At 34.5% G+C, this 22,275-nt stretch overlaps 1 protein-coding gene across 1 annotated transcript in view; it reads left to right on the top strand.

The window, feature by feature from the left end:
- TENM3 (teneurin transmembrane protein 3) overlaps nt 1-22,275 on the top strand; it is a 1,268,339-nt gene that overhangs the window by 125,358 nt on the left and 1,120,706 nt on the right. Inside the window, exon 2 of the mRNA XM_017744521.1 lies at nt 6,056-6,108. The gene's annotated coding sequence lies outside the window, so the exon portion shown is untranslated. The remainder of the gene's footprint in view (nt 1-6,055; nt 6,109-22,275) is intronic.

The raw sequence follows: 22,275 nt of genomic DNA, 5'->3' as shown, positions 1-22,275 counted from the left end.
TTGCTGGCATCATTTTGAAGCTGCTTGCCTGGATCAGGAGCCCCACCTGTTAGAGCCCTCAGGAATTCATCAAGGACTGAAAGGTAAACTGTGCTAAATTGGGAAAGAAGAAGCTGAAAAACTAAATACCAAGACAGCAAGGAATAGATAAAAAAGGACTGTGCTGCACTGGATTAAAACCAATCATATTATCAGAAAGTGTGTGCGAGCTCGTGGACAGAATAGAGAAACCAGTCAAGCAGTGTGAAATCTCATGCACAGCTGTTGCAAAATGTATAAGTAGAGTATTATGTAAAAGTAGGTAGAATGTATAAGTAAGTAAAATGCATAAGTAGGTAAAATATATAAGTAAGTATAGTGCATAAGTACTGTGTTATGTAGAAGTTGTAAAAAGTGTAGTATGAAAATGTGTAAGTAGAGTGATATACATGTATAAGTAGTATAAGATAAACAAGCGAAATGTATAAGTAGGTAGAATGCATACATAAGCAAAGCGTATAAGTAATGTATGATGTCAGAGTTGTGAGATGTGTGAACACGGGTATTTTAAACAATAAGACACTTCTGCGTAATCATATTGATTTGTTGATCAGAAGGCATGAGTTCCTGCAGATGGGGAAGAGGGCAAGAACAATTTCAGTGGAAATATTTTCCATTTTCTGATAACTTTTTTGTAGTGTTAGTGTAAGGGGGTGTTTTCTTTGGTTTGAGATTTCAAATAGAAAGGCATTTAATATTAGTTATTGTACCATATTGTACTACTGCATGTGTTTTGATCGTAAGTTTTTTTTCTGAACTGATAGTTGTTTCCTCATCCCCCCCACCTGGAGCTGCAGTGCATGGGAATTGCTTGTCATTCTCTTAGTTTTTCAATAATCTAGACAGGTTCAGAAAAGTTCCCTAAAGTTTGTGTAGTATTTAAAAGTAGGCTTCTTGAGCTTCTCTAAGGACAAAAAGGCAATGCTTTGTATGTTATATTTATCGGTCTTAAATTTTGTTTTCCTTTTAATGTGTAAACCATTTTCCAAGGGGAATTATCATTTAATTCTTTTGCTCTCCACTTACTATTTCATTTCACTTTTAAGTCATCAGTGCATTTGGCAATTCTACAACAAGTTTCTCGGTTTTAGTAATTTATGCAGATTAGAAGCAATGAAGATCTGAAAACTGACTCCCCTGTGGCCCTTTTCAACACTTTACTTTCTAATCACTTTACTTTAATCAGTTCTTTATCTGTTCCCATGTTTAACGTGAATCTTTCCTGCTTTCAGTTTAAGATGAAGATTATCATTTGAGACACTATCAAAGACTTTATGTAGATCCAAATTATTGTGCTTGTACTCCTATTATCAATTGTATTTCTAATCTTCTCAAAAATAAAAGGTGACTAGTTGTCAAGATTTAAATTTCTTTAAAAGCATTATGAAGGTAAACTGTATTTGTTTTAAATTATTGAAAGTTATTTAACTCTTGTCTTTAAACGAGCTGTATGCTGTTGTGTAAACTGCAAATTTTTAAGGTCAGTTCTGTCACTTGTTTTAATGCTACCATGTGTCACTCAGTGTGTGTGTGCACTGACACACAAATAACAGCTGCAATGAGGCAGGCGCAGCAATGAGTAGGAATTATTTTGCAGTTTCAGCACATGCAAAGAAAATTACTGTAGAACTCTTGAGGGGTGAAAGAGTTATGTACCTTTGGTCCTAACAGATCAGAAGAGACTGAGTACTTAGACAGTCAGAGAAATGAACCTCAAAGTTCTTCTCCTCTGTCCATTGCCAATCTTTGTGTTAGAGAGATAGTAAGATCATTCCAGATGTTAAATACCTTACTGGACTTTGAATGTGAGTGACCTTCTGCTAAACCTAAGACTGATGTCTATGATTGTAGGTCATAATAACATGACCTATCACTATTCATTAGATTTTTAATTTTCAAAATATACTCTAGACTTAATCATGTTTAGAATAATATCTTGTGTAATACATGAATTTTTCATTTATAGCTGAGAACATTTAAGACAGAGAAATTAGAAAGCTTAAGGAAAATGAGAAAAACTTAGAGCTAAAATTACATATATGTAATTCAATCTTTTCAGTCTCGTAGTTAGTGTCTGACCAATTACAAAAAGATTTTTCTGTTGGCAGCTGCTGAAGCAGGTTGACACTGATTAGTTCTGAGTCACTTAAGTCAGATTTTCTCTACTTAATTTTACCATAAATATAAAAGAACTTGATGATCTCAAAGGACTTTTCCAACCTAGTTCATTCTGTGATCAAAATTATAAAGGTTTATTTGAGAATCTAAGGATAAAATTGAAGATAATGGTTATATTTTTCTTATTTTGATTACAAGTAAAATTAAATGGAATAATGGGCACGTGTTAGGTGTTCAAGACAGGCCTGTAATTCAGGATAGTTTGTCACTTACATAAATTATTCTGACAAAGTTAAAGAGAATTTAAAATGCAATAAAATGAATACAAATTGATTCAGTGTCTGGAGGGAGCCTACAAGAAAGAGAGAGGGAGTTTTACAAGTACGTGTGCTGACAGGACAAGGGAGAATGGATTCAAACTGAAAGAGAATAGGTTTAGATTACATACCAAGAAGAAATCCTTTACTGTGAGGGTGCTTAAGGCCCCAGAACAGGTTGCCCAGAGAAACTGTGAATGCCCCATCCCTAGAAGTTTTCAAGGCCAGGTTTAATGGAGCTCTGAGAAACCTGGTCTAGTGAAAGGTTTCCCTGCGCATGGCAGGGGGTTTGGAACTAAATTATCTTTAAGGTCCCTTCCAACCCAACACATTCTATGATTCTACAAATCACTGCTAAACTAGCAAAATTGCATTGTATACATTGAAAAGGCTCATATGATCAAATGCATGTTGAAGCAAAGACACTGACAGAGTTCAGATTCTACTATCTCACAGTCACGTACCCAAAGAGACTACCCTGGGATGCACTCTGAAGATTAACAGTGAAAAAACCCCACCAAGTAGTTTAAGTAGTAGCTGTAGATCAAAAACTGCCACCAAAGAAAACAGATTATCTTTCACTTGTAGGGATGCCTGAATTCCTCAACGTTTAGTGAGGTGTGATAGAAAATCTGCATGCTAAAATACAGTAGAAGACTGCATTTTACAGTATGTAAAGTAAATGTATTTGACAAGAGTATTAGATTAACACATTCTTTAACACTTCAAAAACTCATCAAAATGTTTAAAGACAGAAGAAGTTGGTAATGTTTTAGAAAGGTCTTTTTGCTCACTCTGCTCTGGTACAATGTACAGTGAGCGGCTACCATGGTAACATACTTAATTTAGCAATCTTCAGATCTACACTGGCCTCAGTTTTGTGAACACCTTTTTCAAAGGGCAATGCTAGAATAGATGTTTGCCACCCATAATTATAGCTATTAATCACTTTAGGTAATACAAGGATGTGTCAGCTCTGTATTTGCCTAGTAGCAGATGCTTGTGTGATGAAAAGGCCCATACAATCAAAAACATATGCTTAAGTTTGGAGCAGTCGTATACTTACAGTGAGAATGGCAAAAGTTTAGTCAATGTTTACAATAAAAATATCCTGTTTGCTATAAAATAAACTCCAGTACCCCCAAATAGAAGAATGTCGATGTCAGTATCAAATAGTCAAGGAAAAAAAAAAAAGCAGTTGAAAATAAATGGAATTTATTGTTCTTTTAGTATGTAACTGAACAAAAAGTGGAGGTAACCTTTACTAAAAATACTTTCTTCCTTTTAAATAATAAAATGGCCCAAAAAGTGTGGATTTCCCATGCTATTTTTCATCATATGTTTATATGATTTTATCTTTCTTATCCTTTAGACCACAATGTATTATTTTAGCACATAACCCTTTGTACAGGATATCTTTGCTTACAGCTGAGACTGTATGTAGCTATCCATTGTGCAGTCCCCAAAATAAGCTATTTGTCCATTGTGCAGTCCCCCAAATAAGGAATTACCTGCTCAGAAGCCATTTCAGATTATCATTGCTAACACAAGGAGAATTTGTAAGGCTAAAAGATGACTGATTTTAGTCCATAAACAAATACATGTTTTTTTCAATAATAAATTTTTAAAACTTCATGAAATATGCATGATCTGTAAATTTCTACATTTGTGTTTTTGTAAAAATTTGTTTGTTTGTTTTTTGAAGGTTTGCAGGCAACAAAGTACTTGATTTAGAAATACATGGATATCCCTTTCAAAATGGTGCTTCTACCCCGAACTATAATTCTAACACTTGTCTTCATCATTTGTGCATATCTGAAGTTTCAACTCAGTATTTTCTGGTTATTTCTGAATATTCAGTAACAGATAATTATTTTATTGCCATAAAAGATGTTATGATCTTTCCTAAGGTCATGAGTCCTTCAAAGATAAGGGACAAAAGCTATATTGGGTCATGAACAGGTTTTAGTGCAGAATTTCCTTCTCCCAAAATATGGTTCTCAAACATTTTGAACAGAGATGGGAATGCAATGTATTTTTTCATGACATTCCAATAGTGTTTTAAATGAAACTAAACTCCTTTTTGTTATCTATCTTATATGTCTCAGTGTTTCAGATTATAAAAGCTGACATACTGACACAGAGTAATTTCTACCCCATTTTTACTCACAGAGGTAAATCTGCCCCATTTTTTACTACATAATAATTTCTTTACTAAAGATTAGTGACTTACTTTCTGAAATAAGATTTAAACAAAAGATATATTGAGCTGCGATTTTTCTTTTATAGCGTAAATATGAAGGCTCTTACAAGTATAGTAAATAGTGTAGGAAAGAATGAAAAGTTTTGTTCATTCCTTATGTTTACAAATAACTTATTTTCCTCACCCCTCCTTGTACCTTCCCACTCAACTACTTTTTTTTTTTTTTCTACAATGAAACTCTGGGAGCACTGTCACTAAAAACTTTGTTAATGCCAGAAATGAAAACAGAATGTTTTTTACCAAAAGACTCTACCTGAAAATTTTGCTCTTGAAATAGAGTGAAACACTGCTATCATATGTGATCGTGGGGGCATTTCATAGTTTCATATTGAAGGCAAAAGCAAAGTTTCAGTTATCATTTAGTAGCTTTAAAGTGATGAAAAGAAATGAAAAACAACAGATGCACTGAAGTGAGACAGTAAATTTCATGTGCTCTTATCAGAAAGCTGCTTTTATGAGACTTCCACTCTGTTGGGATATGCCTCCAAATGCTACAACCTAACAGAAAATAAGGCAAGATTTCTACAAAATTTATATTCTGTGATCACTGAAGTCATGAAAAGAATGAGAAATAAGCTGATTTTAGCTCTGGAAATAGCTTTCCTTGTGTTTCTTTGTGTGTTTCTTGAGTTTGTAAGTTAATAAGTTATTTGATGCAGTAAATGTAATGAACTTTTTAAATCCATAACTAAATGGGAAATATGAGCTATTAGTAAATATTTTTCTTAACTCTTTGCATGTACCATACAACAGTACCCTATGCTGAATTGCATACAGTATTTATTTATTTGGTGTCATAATACCTCTGAGTCAGGATGCTGTTGTGCGAGACAATGTTCAATTAGGGAAATAAAAAATGGCCTTGACCATTAGAACTTAAATCAGAAGTGCTAAACAAGAGCAGATGAAGAGGAAAGGAACAAGATTCAAGAAACTGCTGGACTACAAAATTCTCTGTAGGCATAGTCACTTGGATTTCAGATATTGTTGAAAAATCTGTAGCTAGTGCTTAAAAAGAGTACTAAAATATGCTTAGATTATATAAAGGTGTTTTGCCCATAAATGCAAAAATAAGTGGGAGGTCAGCACTTAGGAGCTACCCGAATCACATTGAGATAATTTCTTTTAACCTTTTTGAAATTCTCAGAGCATATCATATTTCATGAACCCTGCAGCTTCCTTGATGAGAATCAGAGAAATACACAGAGGGGAACATAATTAAGATTAATCCATATATATTTAACTAACTAATGAATGTGGTTTGCTTACAGTGTGTATTCTGAGATATCACTAATAATACCTTATCTTCTTTGAACAGGTAAATATCCCATTTCAACAGATTGCCAAAAGAAACTGCAAAAGACTTTAAAGGTAAGGACCTCCTTAAAAATGATCATTCCTTCTGGTTTATCAGAAAAAAAACATGGAGAATGTTAATTCTTTTTTACTATCTGGCTGATAACAAAGAATTGTAGATGGCATTAATCAATACAGACTTCCTGTTCCTGAAGCTGTTTACATATAAAAGACAAATTTTCACTTTAGTCTTGTTTAAAAGGATAAGCTCAATTAATTTGCTAACTGCAGAAAAAAAAAAGGATTCATGTGTGAAAATAAAATATTAAAAGCTTGTAACATTTTTACCATATTTTTCTTTGTGCAAGATTAAAAAGAATACTGTTAAGCTACTAGAAAATAAACTTGGTAAGGATTCTTTTTTTTTCAATATGAAAGCTTTCTAACTTTACTTTTTAAAAATTTTTTACTTGATACAACTTTTATTCCTCTAAGAAATATAAGTTTGACTTTAGTTTCAAAGATTTAATTAATTTTGAGAGCTCTTTAGCTTTAGAATACATTTGGTTTGCTTTCAGTTGTGGGGAATACCTCAGTGTCATATTGTGTCCAGACTTCTATTTGTGGTACTTTGTTGTTCTTCAGCTATGTCTCTGGTAGAAAATAGTTGATTTTTAAAATCTTCTGTCCACCCTTACAGAAAATATTCTTGTCTCTCAAGGACAGAGGTAACAGAAGACAAGTTTTCACTAGAACTGTTATTTTTAAGTCATCAAGTTAGAGAGGATGACAAGGGCATTGTGGTCTGCCCTAAGCTTGGATTTGTTAACCAGAGAGAAAGAACGAGCAGTAATTTAGTGTTCCAGTCATCATCTCTGTGCCTACTTTATCTTAAAACAATTGGTATTTTAAGAGCCTGTCACATGTCATTTATGCATATGTTTTAATGCATACACTGACAGGATAGGAGATCCTATATCAATTAATATTTAGCCATACTTTTCTACCCTGCCTTGGAAAAAAAAGTCCCATAATTACTGTATCTTCCAAAAACATAGCTTATTAATAACAGATATTAATGGAGAAGTACTGAGAAAGTTCTACAAGTTTTTGGGGATTGTGCCACATATCATCTGAGTACTGGGCTTTTATGGGACAAAAACATGTAGGTGGAGTATCTAAGCTGACACAAAAAGTCAAAGGCTCTTTTCAGAACATGTTGTATTCCCGGACTGACTAAGGACTTCAAGCCTGGTCTTATGTCCCAGAAGAATTCCTGAAATATGCAGCCTTTCACTATTTTGTCTTTGGTCATCTTATTCTTTTTTCTGTTGTTGTTTTTTTTAAACTTTCTTTCAAAAATCTTTTAGAAATTATTTTTTTCTTCTTGATTGAAATGCCGGGGCACTGTGAGATATGGGGAGCCACTTTCATGCTGCCTCAGTGTGCTACCTAACCCTCTCTTTGTATTCTTGCAGTACACCTGCAATGCTTAGATTCATCAAAAAGCTCCAAATTTTCAGTAGTCTATTATATTTTGGAAGTTATGAAGGAAATCACATTATAAAATGGCTGATGTTTTTTGTATGTGCTGATGTCTTGCCAAGTTTGTTCCATTTTTCACTCTTGCTTTTCAGGCTTTGTCTTGATATAAAAATATAATTGATGAGGTAGTTTGTTACTTTCCCAAGTACCTCAGGTAGACTTTGACCATGCCAAGATTTAAGTAGTATTGGCCAAGTGAAAATGTTTCAGTAAAAGTAGGAAAGAAGGAACCTTAGAGGTAAAAAATATGGAAGGGTTAAAAAAAGCATACTTAAAAAAAAGGACAGAGGGGAAAGAGAGGGTGCCATACTCCAAGGTCCTATTTGAATGCCACTGAGGGTGCCTAGGAGAATCATTGCTGAAGGACATAAAGTATCAGGATGAGAAAATATATGTCACATTTCTGACAGGTACACCTAACTATGAAAAAAAAAAAAGCCCTATTCAGCATAGGAGGTTAAGGGAAGAATAGAACTAATGACATTACAATCCTCTTGAGAAGTCTTGTTTTGTTTATTAAATAAGCCACTCTAGTAAGATAAGTAAGAAGAACTGCTTAGTCTGGCAGTGTTAATTGATGCTGTCCTGGGAGTTTATTGTTATGTATTACTCTTTTTGTCCTTTTGTGTAAAGATGTCAGCACATTGTACCTGACAGGATGTACTGTATATTTTAAATTATTCTAATTGGGATAGAAAAATGGCCATCAATTCTTGCTCCTCTGTATATCTACTGCATGAATTTAATTTGTACATAATAGTACTTCACAAGTATGAAGCTTATTTTAGGATGTACTTTAAATGAGTTCTGTTTCTATGAAGTCTCCAGATGCAAAGTAGTTTATTCCATCCAGTTAAGTTTTGACACATATAGATATATTTCCCTACAGAAGTACAATGAACACATGTATACAACACATACATGATAGGAAATGAGGACAAGAGGTAAAAGGAATAGAGGCTTTCAAACCTGACATGAGATGCTTAGAAGAGAGTTAAACAGAATCTTGCACTCTTTCTTGAGCACAGCTTGTATTGACAGCAGTGCTACAATCCAAAGACAGGGACAGGAAAGGGGCAAGTATCAGCTTTGTTCTGTCTTTCATATCATGTCATGAGTGCGTGGAATGCAAGGATGGGCACACTGTATCTTGTACAAGTGGTTATAGCAATGTGGGTTTTCCCCTTACTGCTGTAATTCTGGGGCATGTAAAGTCTTAGAGATAATTTAAAGCAAAATGAATACATTTCATTGCAGTGAATTACTTCAGGAATGCTGTTTGAATCATGAGGGCAAGTATTTCTAAAGAAGATAGCCTTCTATCCTTCTGAATTCCATTATTATATTGATGTAGCTTTTAGCCTTTTCAAAATATAGAACAGTTTGGTTTTTTTACCTCTTAAAAAAATACTGGTGGAGATTTTTTTTCTGAATTTCAGTAAAAAATTGAAAAATGAAAGTACTGTTTTTGATTTTATTTCTGTAACACAACTGAGCAATCATGTGTGTTCAGCTTTGGGCCAATCCTGTCTATATTGAACACTGTAAATATTGCTCTTTGTGGTGAAGTGTGATGGAAGTGCCTTGAGGGTATGTATGCTAAATATTTATTTATTGCATGGCTTATTACCTAAGTTTTTTTCTCCTTGGACACATGTATATTAAGTACTAGAGCATTTCTGTTGAGATTGTTTAGCCTATGCATTAGGAAGAATTACGACTTCAAGAATCTATCATCCATTTTGTTTAAATCCTCATTTGCCAAGCAGGTGTGTTTTAATGGGAGAAAAAACACAGTTCCCAGCACTCCAATTTTCAGCTATGTGACTACTTCTCTTTCTTTAAGACAGAAATAGCTGTTGAGTGAAAAAGAGATTGAAAACCACTGCATACGTCCTTCAAGAGATTCTCTTGACCCTCAAAGGACTGAAGTGACTTGGAAGACTAGTTTCAAGAAAAATCAATGCAATTTAGGAGATGACATCATCCAGCAGACAAAATTACTTCAGGCAGGATCCATAAACACACTTAAACATTGCAAGATCTAATATTCAGAACCATCTGCAGACACCTACATTCTCTGTATAGTGCACAAAAAGAGTTAAGCCCCTCTGAATGAGATCCACAGTCAAGAATCTATGGAGCAGACATTTGCCTATAGTTAATCATTAGGAAATCCTAGGGTAGGGTGGAAATGATAGTGAAGTGACAGAATTTCTAATCCTCTCATGGTTTAGTATTAATGCTACTTCAAGTGACTAAACCTTGTTCTTGTTTCTTTCTTTAGGGTATAGAACTGAGTTTACGTTTTAAAAAATGTAATAGGAGATCTGAAGGGCACAGTTATTATGCATTCTACCTACTGTACTCCAGAATCCTGTGACTGACTATAACAGGACCCTGGCAAGTTTTCCATGCAAACAGAACTTCTTACCTTCCATCTAGTGAGAGTCATACTCATTAATAGAGAGTTAATTAGAGAATTAATACCAGGCAGCACTAATTTCTTCCTGTCAGTTGAATCGAAATTCCAGATATAGTAAACTGAAGAGAAGGGGTTTGTTTGGGCTCAGTGGTTAAATTTGGAGAATAGAATTAGAGTTCAGGTCTATTGCCATGCATATGGATTCAATATGTAATTTACATGAAATATATAGTAATTACATAAATATTCACTGATTAGATAAGTGAACTTCCCTTGGCCTGTTCTTGGACACTCAGTCCTATTTAAAAAAACTAGATTTAAAAAATCAATTACTTTCTATTTGTAGTATCTTTACATGCAGACACTACTTGATTCAGTGTCATCAGTCTAAAATATGTACAGCTAAATTTTTTTATCCTGACTTATTCAAAGAGAAGGAATATTCAGGGTTTTTTGCTTTTGTTTTCTTAATTTTGCACAGTGTAACATCATACTAACACAGAAATGCATAAAAATTCGTGTTTTCTCACTCCTTATCTATTAAATAAGGCTTCTTGGAGGAAAATTATTTCTTCATTTGGAATTTTATAGAATAGGAATAAATCCCAAAGCTTCCACTACTTTTTCTAATTGAGGGATTTGGGATTTTTTTTTTTAAATACAAACTACTGCTTCCGACAACTTAGTGTCATTAGCTGGATTTACACAAATCCTCTGCTCAGGAACAGGAATTGACTATAGAAATTCTCCTGCTAACTTCACTTGCCCAACAGTAAGACAGGAATCTATTCTGCCTTTTTCATGTTGGCATACGGCATGCCAGTTGAGAGATTAAATTTCAACAATGCATTGGGAGAAGAAAAGTAGCAGTCTCTGTCAGTAAGCAACAGTAATTACTGATCTTCTCTACTTGGGGTTTTGCTTACTTAATCTGTATAATTATTACCACCATCCCTCCTATCTTTGGGATTCAGGATGTGTGCACTTTCATGTAGTTGTATCTGAATCTTGTCATGCGCCTGAGTTCCAGCAAGTGTTATGGAGCAAACTGGTTTGGGAGCTGCTGCATATTCCAGGGGAAAAAAAGTGTTTAAATCTCCTGTCCCTTTTGTTTTTTCTACACCAAAAACAGTTGTCAGGCTCTGGAGCAAGCTGCCCAGGGCAGTGGTTAAGTCACCATCCCCAGAGGTATTTGAAAGACGTGTAGACATGACAGTTGGGGACATTGTTTAGAGGTGGGATTGGCAATGTTAGATTTGTGGTTGAATTTGATGATCCAGTCTTTTCCAACATAATGATTCTATGATTCCTACTGAATGCCCCTGAAGCAGGAAACTCAGCAGGAGACAAAAAACCCTAGCCTGTCCCAAAGGAATTGTACCCTAACTGCTCTCCTTTCTAACCCCTTCTCGTATCTTCATTCCTCAATCTTCATCTTGTACTCCTCCAGGTACAAGATTTCCAATTTATTTTTGCTTACAGAATATCCCCTTTGGCTGTTTTTTATCTTGTACAGTGAAGGTTTCACTTTGAAATGCTCTGATATCCTCAGTTACACATGTGTCTTGGAGCTTTGTTATTTCATGGGTCAGCCTTCTGGTAAACCATTTTTAAGATGCCATATACTAATTTATAGAAAAGGCTTGAGAAAATGAGTATAATATGTTCCAAACTGATACACAATTTGTGGATTGTTGCTGTCAGTAACCTAAGAACACGAGAATATATCAGAGATAGATGACAAGATATGCTTATTTTATGGTACTCAATTTAACAGCTGAACTCCGAACTCATTTAAAGTGAAAAAAAGTATTAATATTGCAAAGTTCTGTTATTCAGTTGAAGTGATTTAAGGAGATAGAATAAAATACCCAACTGAAAAGTTACTCCTGTTGCTATTAAAATTGAGATAAGAATTGTTATTGCCAAAGTAGCACTGTATGTAATTAGACACTATTTAATAACACAGGTAATGAAGCAACTGTAACTTTTCTGCATTTCAAAACCTCTACATTTTCCAGTTTATTTATTTTACTTCTTTTTGCAGAAGCAAGTTCTTGCTTTCCACCCCAGGTTTGAATTGGTAAACCACACAAGTTTAATAAAGCATGCCTGAGATATTTTGGTTTGTAGGGTTTTGACACTTGATTCTTATGCTATCTTTTCTTATTCATTCTATCACGTTTCAATTGAGCAAAACAAATTAAAGCTGAACACAAGCTTGCTTTTCCCTCTCTTGTTGTTAGTATCTGGAGGTCCTGTTTTCAGAGTCATGTGTCTGTTTCAGAGATCGTGCATCTCTGCTTCACTGATGGTTGTAAGAACAACTCAGCACACTATGTAAGCTGTCAAGGGTGTCTGTCAGGAAGATATTGAGCCATAATGCATGAAATAAACATGAACTAAAAATCAAAGCAAAGCAAAACTGCAGGGACTTGCTTATTTCAGACATAGGGTGGGATTTAAAATCTCAAAATATTGCCTAAATGTGAGGTTTAGTCTATCATTATCCTCTTGTCCATCCCTCGTTCCCCTGATTCCAATTCTGTAATTGACACATGCAAAATGGTACTAGCAATCATTGTAGCTTCTGAGGTAGTCTTTTATAGTTCCTGGTATCCCAGGCACATTTCTTTTAGTCAAAATTGTGGTTAGAGATTTGGTTGTCAAAGTGTCTATTAAATTTCACATTTCATTATAATTTACATCTGCCAAGAACTGCTTTCTGTAGTTACATTGCATGGTGTTTCCTTCTGGTAACTAACAGGAAATGTTGTACATAGCATCAAAATTGTTGTAATCTTGGTATTTTAATGAACATATTTTCACCCTATATTCTTCATACTCTAGCTTTCTGTTATTTTTTTATATAATTCTGTTTTTACTGGTATGGTATGATTTTATCATATGTGTTACAGGCAGAGCTTAAAGATCACTTACTTCCAGCAGTCTGTAAATAGTAAAGGCATGCTTCACCACCTTTTCATGTGATTGATTTTGTTCAGATTTTGCTTCATTTATGTTCCTATTATGATCTTCCTCTTTAGCATTAAAAGCACGTGCCTCTCACAGCTGACATATCTTCTTCGTTAGGTCAGTTTTTGCCTCTTCTCTACACAGACTTTCTTCACAAGCTGATAGTTCTTTTCTTATAAAATTTGTTTCTGACAACCAGTTGGTTTTCTCCAAAGACTAGGATATGTGAGTTCTCCATCAGACTCCTGTACTTAACCTGCTGCAGTTTGTGTGAGGCCAAAGGAGCACACCAGCTGTGCACAGCAGAGAATTTATTATCTGTTCAAGTCTTAAAAGTTTGTTCAAAGCCTTATTAGTCCATTTATAAGAGGAATGCTTTTATTTTGAATTAGATTCACTTAAGACTAAAAAAAACTTTCTAGTATCTACATCTTTTCCTGGTGCTATGTTTACCAGTCCAGGGCCACCCTGGCTGCCGTCTTAGAGCAAAAGGTTGGCATGAGTTATCATCATCCCAAGTCCTCCAGCAGGAGAAGGCTGATTTTCATAGTGGGGAGGTTCTTCCTCTCCAGGAGTTTGTTTATGAATATGGTTTCTTCTTCTCTTCAATGTCACCTTGGGGGCACTATGTTTTGGTTAGCATGCTCTCACTCACTGTATGTATGTGCTGTGTTTTACATACTTGGGTTCTTGCTCTTTGTCTACTTGTTACGCTGGAAACTGTTTTTCCTTAATACTGGGGGTTTTTTTCCCTAATAACCAGAAGTTGACAGTGGTTGAGTTGTCTGTAAGCTCCTGGTTTCAATCTGTGCCTTTACTTCAAGGCTTCTGCTGTCATCCTGTGTCTGTACTCCTCAAGACGACATTTTAGTGAAAGGCTGTAGACAGGTCTACAGAGAAAAAGTTCTTGATAGTACTGTTAGTTATGAAGCATTTGTAACACTGGGCATCACACAACATAACTGTGCACAGCGAAGCAAGACATAAATCAGGTAGGTCCTACTTATTTGGAAAATTCGTGGCATCACAAGGCATTTAAATTGTGTTTACCAGACTATAACCTTTCCAATTAAAAGTACATGGCAGTTTATGATGCAAGCGGTGCTGGCAGGCAGACATACGCTTGTTTTTGCACTGTGGTAAATGAACAACAGTATTTGAATTATGCAGAATTCTTTTTTTTTTTTTTTTTTCAAAAAAAGAAGGATGCTTAAGCCAAAATGTCTACATTTAGATTTGCCTGCTAGAATAACTATGCATGAATTTAGAATTGTTAAGCAGTTAGCATCTCCTGGTGAAAAAAGTGAAAGTTACTGAATGTATTCTACTAACAGCAGCAATGTTGTGATATGGAAGAGGAACATAGCATAGTGGTCTGAGCTGTAATTATTATTCAGACAGCCAGTTGCTTCTGAACATTAAATAAATCATGTTTGTTAGGATTATACTATTTTTTAAAAGGGAAGCAGTATTTACTATTCCTAGCTTTACACTGAAAATCTGGAAGAAAAAAAGAATTGCATTGTAACACAGTAACAAATACTGCATTTTTGGCTTTAGGAATCAAAAAGGAATCAATTATATTTTTCTCAAATTTTATTAAATTTTGGTTCTGATCAGGTTAGTAGTTGGGTTTTCTTTCGTGTATTCCTTCCTTTGTCTTCTTTCCTTCCCTCCATTCAGGTTGGTAATATCCTTTAATGGACCACAGTTCAATTACACTGGAGTTTCAGCTAATTATGATGAGGGGATGTTTTCTTTGCTCTATGTATGGGAATTTTAACACTTTGACTGTTCAACTGTGGAAAAGAATATCTACAGCTTAATGCTGTCTGAAAAATATTTTCAAAGAAGTATGATGTGCACATCATTGAAGTGATATAGAAAAATCCTTGTTGGCTTTTGTAAATTTTTAAAAAGTAAACTCGTCTCTTACAATTCATTGTAGAATGTTGATTCTCTGACATTTATCAAAATACTGTGGGTCATGATTGCTTATCAGCATCATTTATTACCATCATCTGTAGCACAGATCTGTAGCTCCACTGTCTTTTGCCAGAATTTTCTGACAAATTAGCTGTCACACAGTCTTGGAAAAAAAAATTCAGGGTGTAACTTATTTCTCAACATAAAGCATCTTACAGAATGATTCATTACCAACTCTGAAGTATAGCGTTTTTCAAATTTTTCAATTGAGTTGGAATGCACTAGAGTAGATCTTCAAAGTCCTGAAGATGAAACAAGGGCCAAGAACTTGCTCTGGTTAGTTGAGTGCCCTCAAGATCAGCTTAAAGCATCATGCCCTTTCTTGTGTTCTCTTTCTGCCCTTCCCTTAAATTAAACAATGACATCACTTCAAAAGTACATGTATATTAAAAGTCTTAAAAAGGATTTTTATACTAATTCAGGAGAGAGACAATTGTTTCCTGGTCTTTCACAACACATCTACGTATCTGAAATGCCAGCCTCTTCGGTGTCTTAGAAAATTCAACATTGCTGTGGAATGATGTGTTTGAGGAACTGTAACATTAAACAGAGGAAAACTTTGGAGTCAATTAAAAACGAAGTTGTGATTTTTCAGGGTGGAGTTACCACCAAATATTTTTAAAGCTATGTAGGATTCTTGCTTGACCTTGGAATTTACTTTCTTTTTTTTACAGAATCTCTATTACGACTGTTTAATTTTAGCACAAAGCATTTGCTCACAATAAAAAAAGTATCCTTAGACATAAAATTCATTTGCTAATTGTCTTGATTTTTCTGCAGATGCATATTTGTACAAGTAGTGAGTATGTACATGAAGGAAATGTCTTCCTGGTTTTGCTTTAAATTCCTGACATACTACAATATTTCCTGCCCTTTGAAGGGTCATGTTGAGTAAATATTATACTTAAAAATTATTATATCCCTATAAAGAACCTACCTACAGATGGGGGTGGCTCCCTCCATCTGGTGACTTTTGATTTGCTGTTGTTTGTTCTGGAAAATTGCTATAATGCAGTTGAAGATAAAGGTAGGAAAAAGAACACCATTATCTTACCTATCCAGTGCACTGGGAGGGAATTGAAAGCATAAATGTACTTTCTGTATTGCTCTAAAATACTGCAGAATTCCCTGACCAGTATCAAATTCAACAACTCTCCATTTAGCTTTATATTAGTTATATTCAACAGTCACTAGTATGTCACAATGACTACTAATTCCTTTACACTGCCTCTTTTGTAGCATAACGAGAAATTATGGTGATCTGTATTTGGAATCACTTCCTTCCTAATAGTGCATGGCAAAGATTTATTTTCCTTGGATGTAAAATAATATGTTATGTAGCATCATTAAACCATTAAATACAATGGGGTTTATCACCTAATCCTTCTCAAAAGTATTTTTCAATGGCTGAGGACATGAAGTGAATAGAAATTTATTATCTAAAGCCAGGAGGATTGTGTAATACTTTAAAGAAACAAAGGATCTGGAATTCACCCAGAATATTTGAATTAAAAACTTGCTCAATTACCACAGTTCAGAGACCAGAAGTTGTTAGAAAAACCCTGAATTTATACGTCATTACCATAATGCTCCTCTTTTTCTTGTTGTCTAGGGGCACAAGGTTTATATTCACAATCTCTACTTCTTGTAGAGGTTGTAAATACAATTACAGATTCTCAATGACCCTACTCACCCTCTTTATGCCCAGTGACAACTTATAACGTAGGGCAGCAAGGATATGATTTCAGGCCTCTTGGTGGTTACAAATATGCTGTATAGGCTTTAGTGGGGCTGGGATGAGTAATTTTTATTTTTATTCTTACTAAAGTAAAAATCTAAGGAAATTATTTCAGGCACACAAGAAGTGAACAATGTTTAATTTTCCTGACAACATGAAAACCAGCCTGAAAATGTGAAGTTAAATATTTATTTTACACAATCTTATCCTTCTTTTCTTTTAATTAAACAAAGATTTCAGTATAAGAAGGCAAATACCAAGAGAAATAGTGTAGCTTTGGGACAGATAATTTTTCAGGGCATCTTAATTGATTTTTGTGTTTGATCTGTACATGATTTTCTTTATTCTTTTGGGGAAATGTCTAATATTAAAGAGAAATATTTCAGCCATCTGAAACTATATTCCTAACTTAAAACTTGATTAACAGGTATTCTATAATATTCTGTATGTCCTGGGGATTTTTAAATAATGGGTTCTCACTCTCAGATTCTTGGTGGTTTTTTCCTTTACTTTCTCAATTTCTGATTAGTTTCTTCCATATGCGTTTTTAAGTTTTATTTTTCAATGCCATTAATGGGACTCCTATTATAAGTGTGATTTGCAATTTTAAACAGTTGGGGTTTTTTTCTGAAAAAGTTTCAAAATTATTTTCAGTGTACTTGTAAAACAGGTTGGGTTTTTTTTCATAGAGATAAATGTCTTTTTAAATATCATAAATTTTTGTATCATTTTCCTCAGTGGCATTTTAACCCATGCGGTTGTAAGGCCACCATAATATCCACCATAATTCAGGTATGACATGTACCCTGCTTTTAATGAGACATATGAGATTTTCTCATTTAATGAGATTTACTACCAAGTCACAGAATCAAAACATCACAGAACAGTTGAGGTTAGAAGGGACCTCATGAGATTGGCTGCTCCAATCTCCCTTGTCAAAGCAGAATTAGACTAGAGCAGATTGCTGAGGTTCATATCCAGTCAGGGTTTACATGTTTCCAAGGATGGAGACTCCACAATCTCTTTTAGTAACTTGTTTCATTGTTTGATCAACTTTCCAGTACAAAAGATTTTTCCTGTGTTTAAACGAAATGTCCTGTGTTTCTGTTTTTGATGATTGTGTCTTATAAGAGTGTGGAAAGCCTTGTTAAAGTTAAGCTATCCACTGTGTCCATCGATCCAGTAATGTCATTATAGCAACCTATCATGATGTTCAAGCGTGATTTCTCCTTCTTAAATCCAGGCTAGCTTGGATTTTTCACTTTCTTGCCCTTAATGTGTTTGGATATGGTTTTGAGGGTTATTTTTCCAGCCCCACGTTCTGAACTGAGTTCAGGGTGACTAGCCCATACTTTCCTGGATCCTCCATTTTGTCCTTCTTAAAGACAGGAGGGACATTTTCTTTCTTGCAGTCCTGGGAAACCATCCAATTTCCACCACCTTTCAAAGATTGTCATTAGAGTGAGATCATCCAGCTCTCTCAGCATTTGTTGGAGCCTACCAATATCTTCCGCTGGCTTGTGGTTCCCAGTAGCTCAAGTGCTCCCTTAGATGATACTTCTCTACTAGGAGTGAGTCTTCATAACACCAGACTTTCCCACTGTGTTCAGGAGGATTACATTTCTGAAGGAAGACCTTACTGGTAAATTCCAGGAAGAACAACTTGACCTTATCCTTAGTCAGCATCTGACCCATTTAACAATCCTGGGTTGTGATCCTACTTTTTTACCTTGTTCCCTTCTCTCAGCATTCTGCATTCTACCATCTGATGGTCACAGCAGCCAAGACTTCACCTGACCTTCACATTCCTAACCAGTTCTTCAATGTTTGCAAATATGGGGTTTAGCAGGCTGCCTACAGTACAGATTATACACAGCCAAGCTGAAATACGGATTTCTGCACATGGTAGAGGTCGAAAACTCCACATTCCAGTCTTGATTCTTGAAAGAGAATTTCACTGGATATTTCTGGTAAGACCTATTGAAAATAAAGTCAAATTAAACAGGATATAGGTACATGCCTTTTCTGGACATAAATATTCAGGGAGATGAAAATGCATTTTGAGCATAGGTCTGTAAATGAAAGCATGGACTTAGGAAAATGAGATTTAAGTGTAATGCATTAATATATAGATAGTTATGACTGTTAGAAATTAATATGTATGTAAAATGGGTATGTATCTAGAAAAATAAATGCACACACTCAATGATAAAATTAAATGTGGTGATTTTGGAGTGAGCCAAAACCTTTTTTTTTTTTTGCATCACCTTAAAGTATATGGTGTTTTAAAATGATGGATGTCATTGTAAATTAAAGTTATTTTCTTATGGTAAAAATCTGTCAAATTCTATTTTTTTTTTTAATCTGGCGCTGAATCACCATTTTTTTTTTCCCCTAAAATAATAGACAAACAAAGCCGTAAGTTTTTCAGACACTAACAAAATCCACAATGCTTGGTGCTCCTTATGTTGGCTTTATAGCAGCAATTAATTAACAAATACTATTCCCATAGTTAGTCTGCTGCATTTGATCTCTGTGTTAAGATATTTGACAAGATATGTGCTATACCTACCTTGATTTTTTTTTTTAAATTATTTTTATTTTTTATTTAGAGACATCAATTCTAGTGTCAGCTTACTCAAAACACAAGCGTTAGGGAGAGTCTAATATCTGCTAAGTAGAAAAAGACATAAAGGATATTGGGAAAATGATTATTTTTAAGCTTCCAGTTAGATACTACAATCAATGGAAATTTAAAAATAAACAAGAGAGCTTGTGAGACCTCTTTGTCAAAATACACTAATGCTCCACGTTGGTATGGATTTCACTGGGAAAATTCATAAACCTATTTCATATTCAAGCTATACTAGGTAAACCTCTCCCTTCCCCCAACAGAAGAATAAATATTCACAGATGTCAAAGAATATTAGCTAGGAATGGAAGAAAAATATATCCATGTATTTCCTTTGTTTTCAAATTGAAAATCTAATCATGCTCTAGTCATCAAAAATTAGATGGTCAGATCGTTGATTGGTACAGAATAAGTATTATCAGTTTTCAGAGTAGAACTTTTTGACCAGTATTCAAGATAAATGAAATCAAACACATTTCAAGGAAATAAGTTTCCTCTCTATATTAGAGCTGTGTCGTCTTCAAGAGAAAGATATTTAGAGGTTTTAGAAATGTTGCCATAATATTTTACAGTAGCAGCAAATAAGGTTATTACCCCCCAGTTTGTCTTTGATATTAGCACTTAATATGATGGGGAGGATAACAGCTGTAGCAAGTCACCTCTTTCATGAGCAGAATCCACAAAAATAACCAAAAACTTTGAACTCAGAAGTGGCCTAAAAAGCCAGTTTATTCACACTGTTTCTGAAGCCTTGGTTAATATTATTTTCCTTGGTTTTATGCTAGGAATTTATGTATCTCTATTCCTTATGCAGAATTTACTATTTAGAGAAGTAGGATATAGAGGAAGAAGTAGTATTGATTGCTACTGTGTGTAATTTCAGAAATTCATATGTAGAATTTGGGAATATTTTCAGTTGCCCTGAGGAAGTTAGAGTGGTTGATTTGTTGGTTTTGATTTTGATTTAAACTCCAGTGTTCGGCAAACAACTCTTAAGAGTAAAATTTCTCAAACCTTTTTCCTGTGAGATATTTGCTTATGTCAATCTAGATACAAAATACATGAGCTTTCTTTTTTTAAGTCACTAAAAGAGTTTTGATTATTGGTTATTTTACAGATCTATTTACAGACACAAAAGCATCATGGGCATGATCAGAATAAAAAATCAGAGAGGTAATTCAAAACCATCTGATGTGCAATGTCCAAAATATGTAATTCCTGCCTTCAAAGGTGCACATTACAATTCTTGTTACCTGATCACCCAGGTTAGGAGACCAATCCCCCTCTGTCCTTGTTCCATAAGGCAGACCTGCATTCTATAATTTCTGCACGACATGTCTTAAACCAGATATGTGTTAGGAATGCCTTCCTGCAAAAGAGTTGGAATTTGTTCAAAATTAAAAGATATGAAGGGAGGTGTTCCCAACAGTATCTTCTTTGTCTGCCCATACCCTCAGAAACTAAGAAATATTTCTGAAAATGGAGTGCACATAGAATTTTATGGTTGAGTCTGAGAAAGCTGATCTTTTAGGTAGTATTGTTCAACAAATCCACAATGTGTTACGCAGAACAGCATATTGCCAAGACAGGCTGATTCCAGTTTTCCTAATGGAATGCCCTTACTACATGGATTCAGCCAAACCCAAATAAACTGAAAGTAAGTCTGCCAAACTGTCCATTTGACATTGTGGTTTTCTACACAATGAACAGGAAAATATCTAAGAACAACCTAGTCTTTTTGATTTTGAAATGTAAATGGATCTGCAGGCTTGTCAAGCCTTCAACAGATTTTTTTTTTGTGGGGTCTTAATGCCATAGCTGAGGATGTGTCTCACATCTATATGATCTTTCAAATGGGGTACCAAGGTGAATAAAAGCAATTGGAACTGTGGGTATTCTGCGTTTGTGAGTTTTGCTTGCTATTTAAATACTCATGAATTTGCTGAGCAACCAATGTGTCTAAAAGTCTTAAGTAGGATTTAGAAAGTTCTTTGCTTGAAACAGTTCTAAATACCAGAGAATGGGGCACAAATTTTTCCTACTTATCACCTGTTTTAATCTAGATTATTTATCAGGTATCTGATAATTTGCATAAATCACATTCCTAATTTTGTGGTTTCACTCACCAGACTTTCTTGCAGAAAGAGATTAATGTGTATGCAAAGAATACAGCTTTGAAAGTGTTGGTAGTGTGCTAGTATGACAGGTAATGAGGTAATTTGGCAGAACATCAGAAACTAATTGAGCTCAGCTCACATCAGTGCAGATTTTTTAGCTGAAGCTGTATCTTCAAAAATGAACAATAGAATTACATAAGACAATATGACATGTACAATTTTAATTGGAAACTCTAATTTAAAATATTTAAAGCATGTTTAGAATAATCTGAGAATCTACAGGCATTCTAATCCAATTAAGCTTTTTCAGTGGGTCATATAATGACTTAGTGTCAAAAATATAAATTATGAAAGTGTCTGCACACATAAATATTCAAAAAACTTTTAAAGAGACGGGATTTGAGTTTTTAGACAAAGGATCTCACAACTGTGCACTGCTATGTAAAATGAACATAGAACTTTGTGAGATAGCTATTGAAATCTGTAAGTTCTGTTTAATTTAGAAAGTAGAACTTTGATTTGTCACACAACAAAGGAAGGTTTTAAAATGTGATTTAACAACATTTCAAAATCATTAGGTGATTTTGATAACACTGATTTTCAAGTATTTATATTAATCTCTGGGGGCACTGTATGGTGCTATTAGAGCATTGCCACACATGATATTCTTCTATTACACTAGGATGGCAAACTGAGAAGTTTAAATGACATTTTAAAGGATAAATGTCTCCCATAAAAGGGAATGCTAAAAAATTATTTGGGGCAGGGACTGATTGTAAGTCTTCATCAAACCATTGTTTGAATCATTTCTATTATTATTTAT

This window comes from Corvus brachyrhynchos, unplaced genomic scaffold (assembly GCF_000691975.1).
Source record: "Corvus brachyrhynchos isolate BGI_N302 unplaced genomic scaffold, ASM69197v1 scaffold17, whole genome shotgun sequence".
Classification (NCBI taxonomy): domain Eukaryota; kingdom Metazoa; phylum Chordata; class Aves; order Passeriformes; family Corvidae; genus Corvus; species Corvus brachyrhynchos.
Note: the sequence above shows the minus strand (reverse complement) of the source record. Positions and strands in the feature narration are given on the sequence as shown.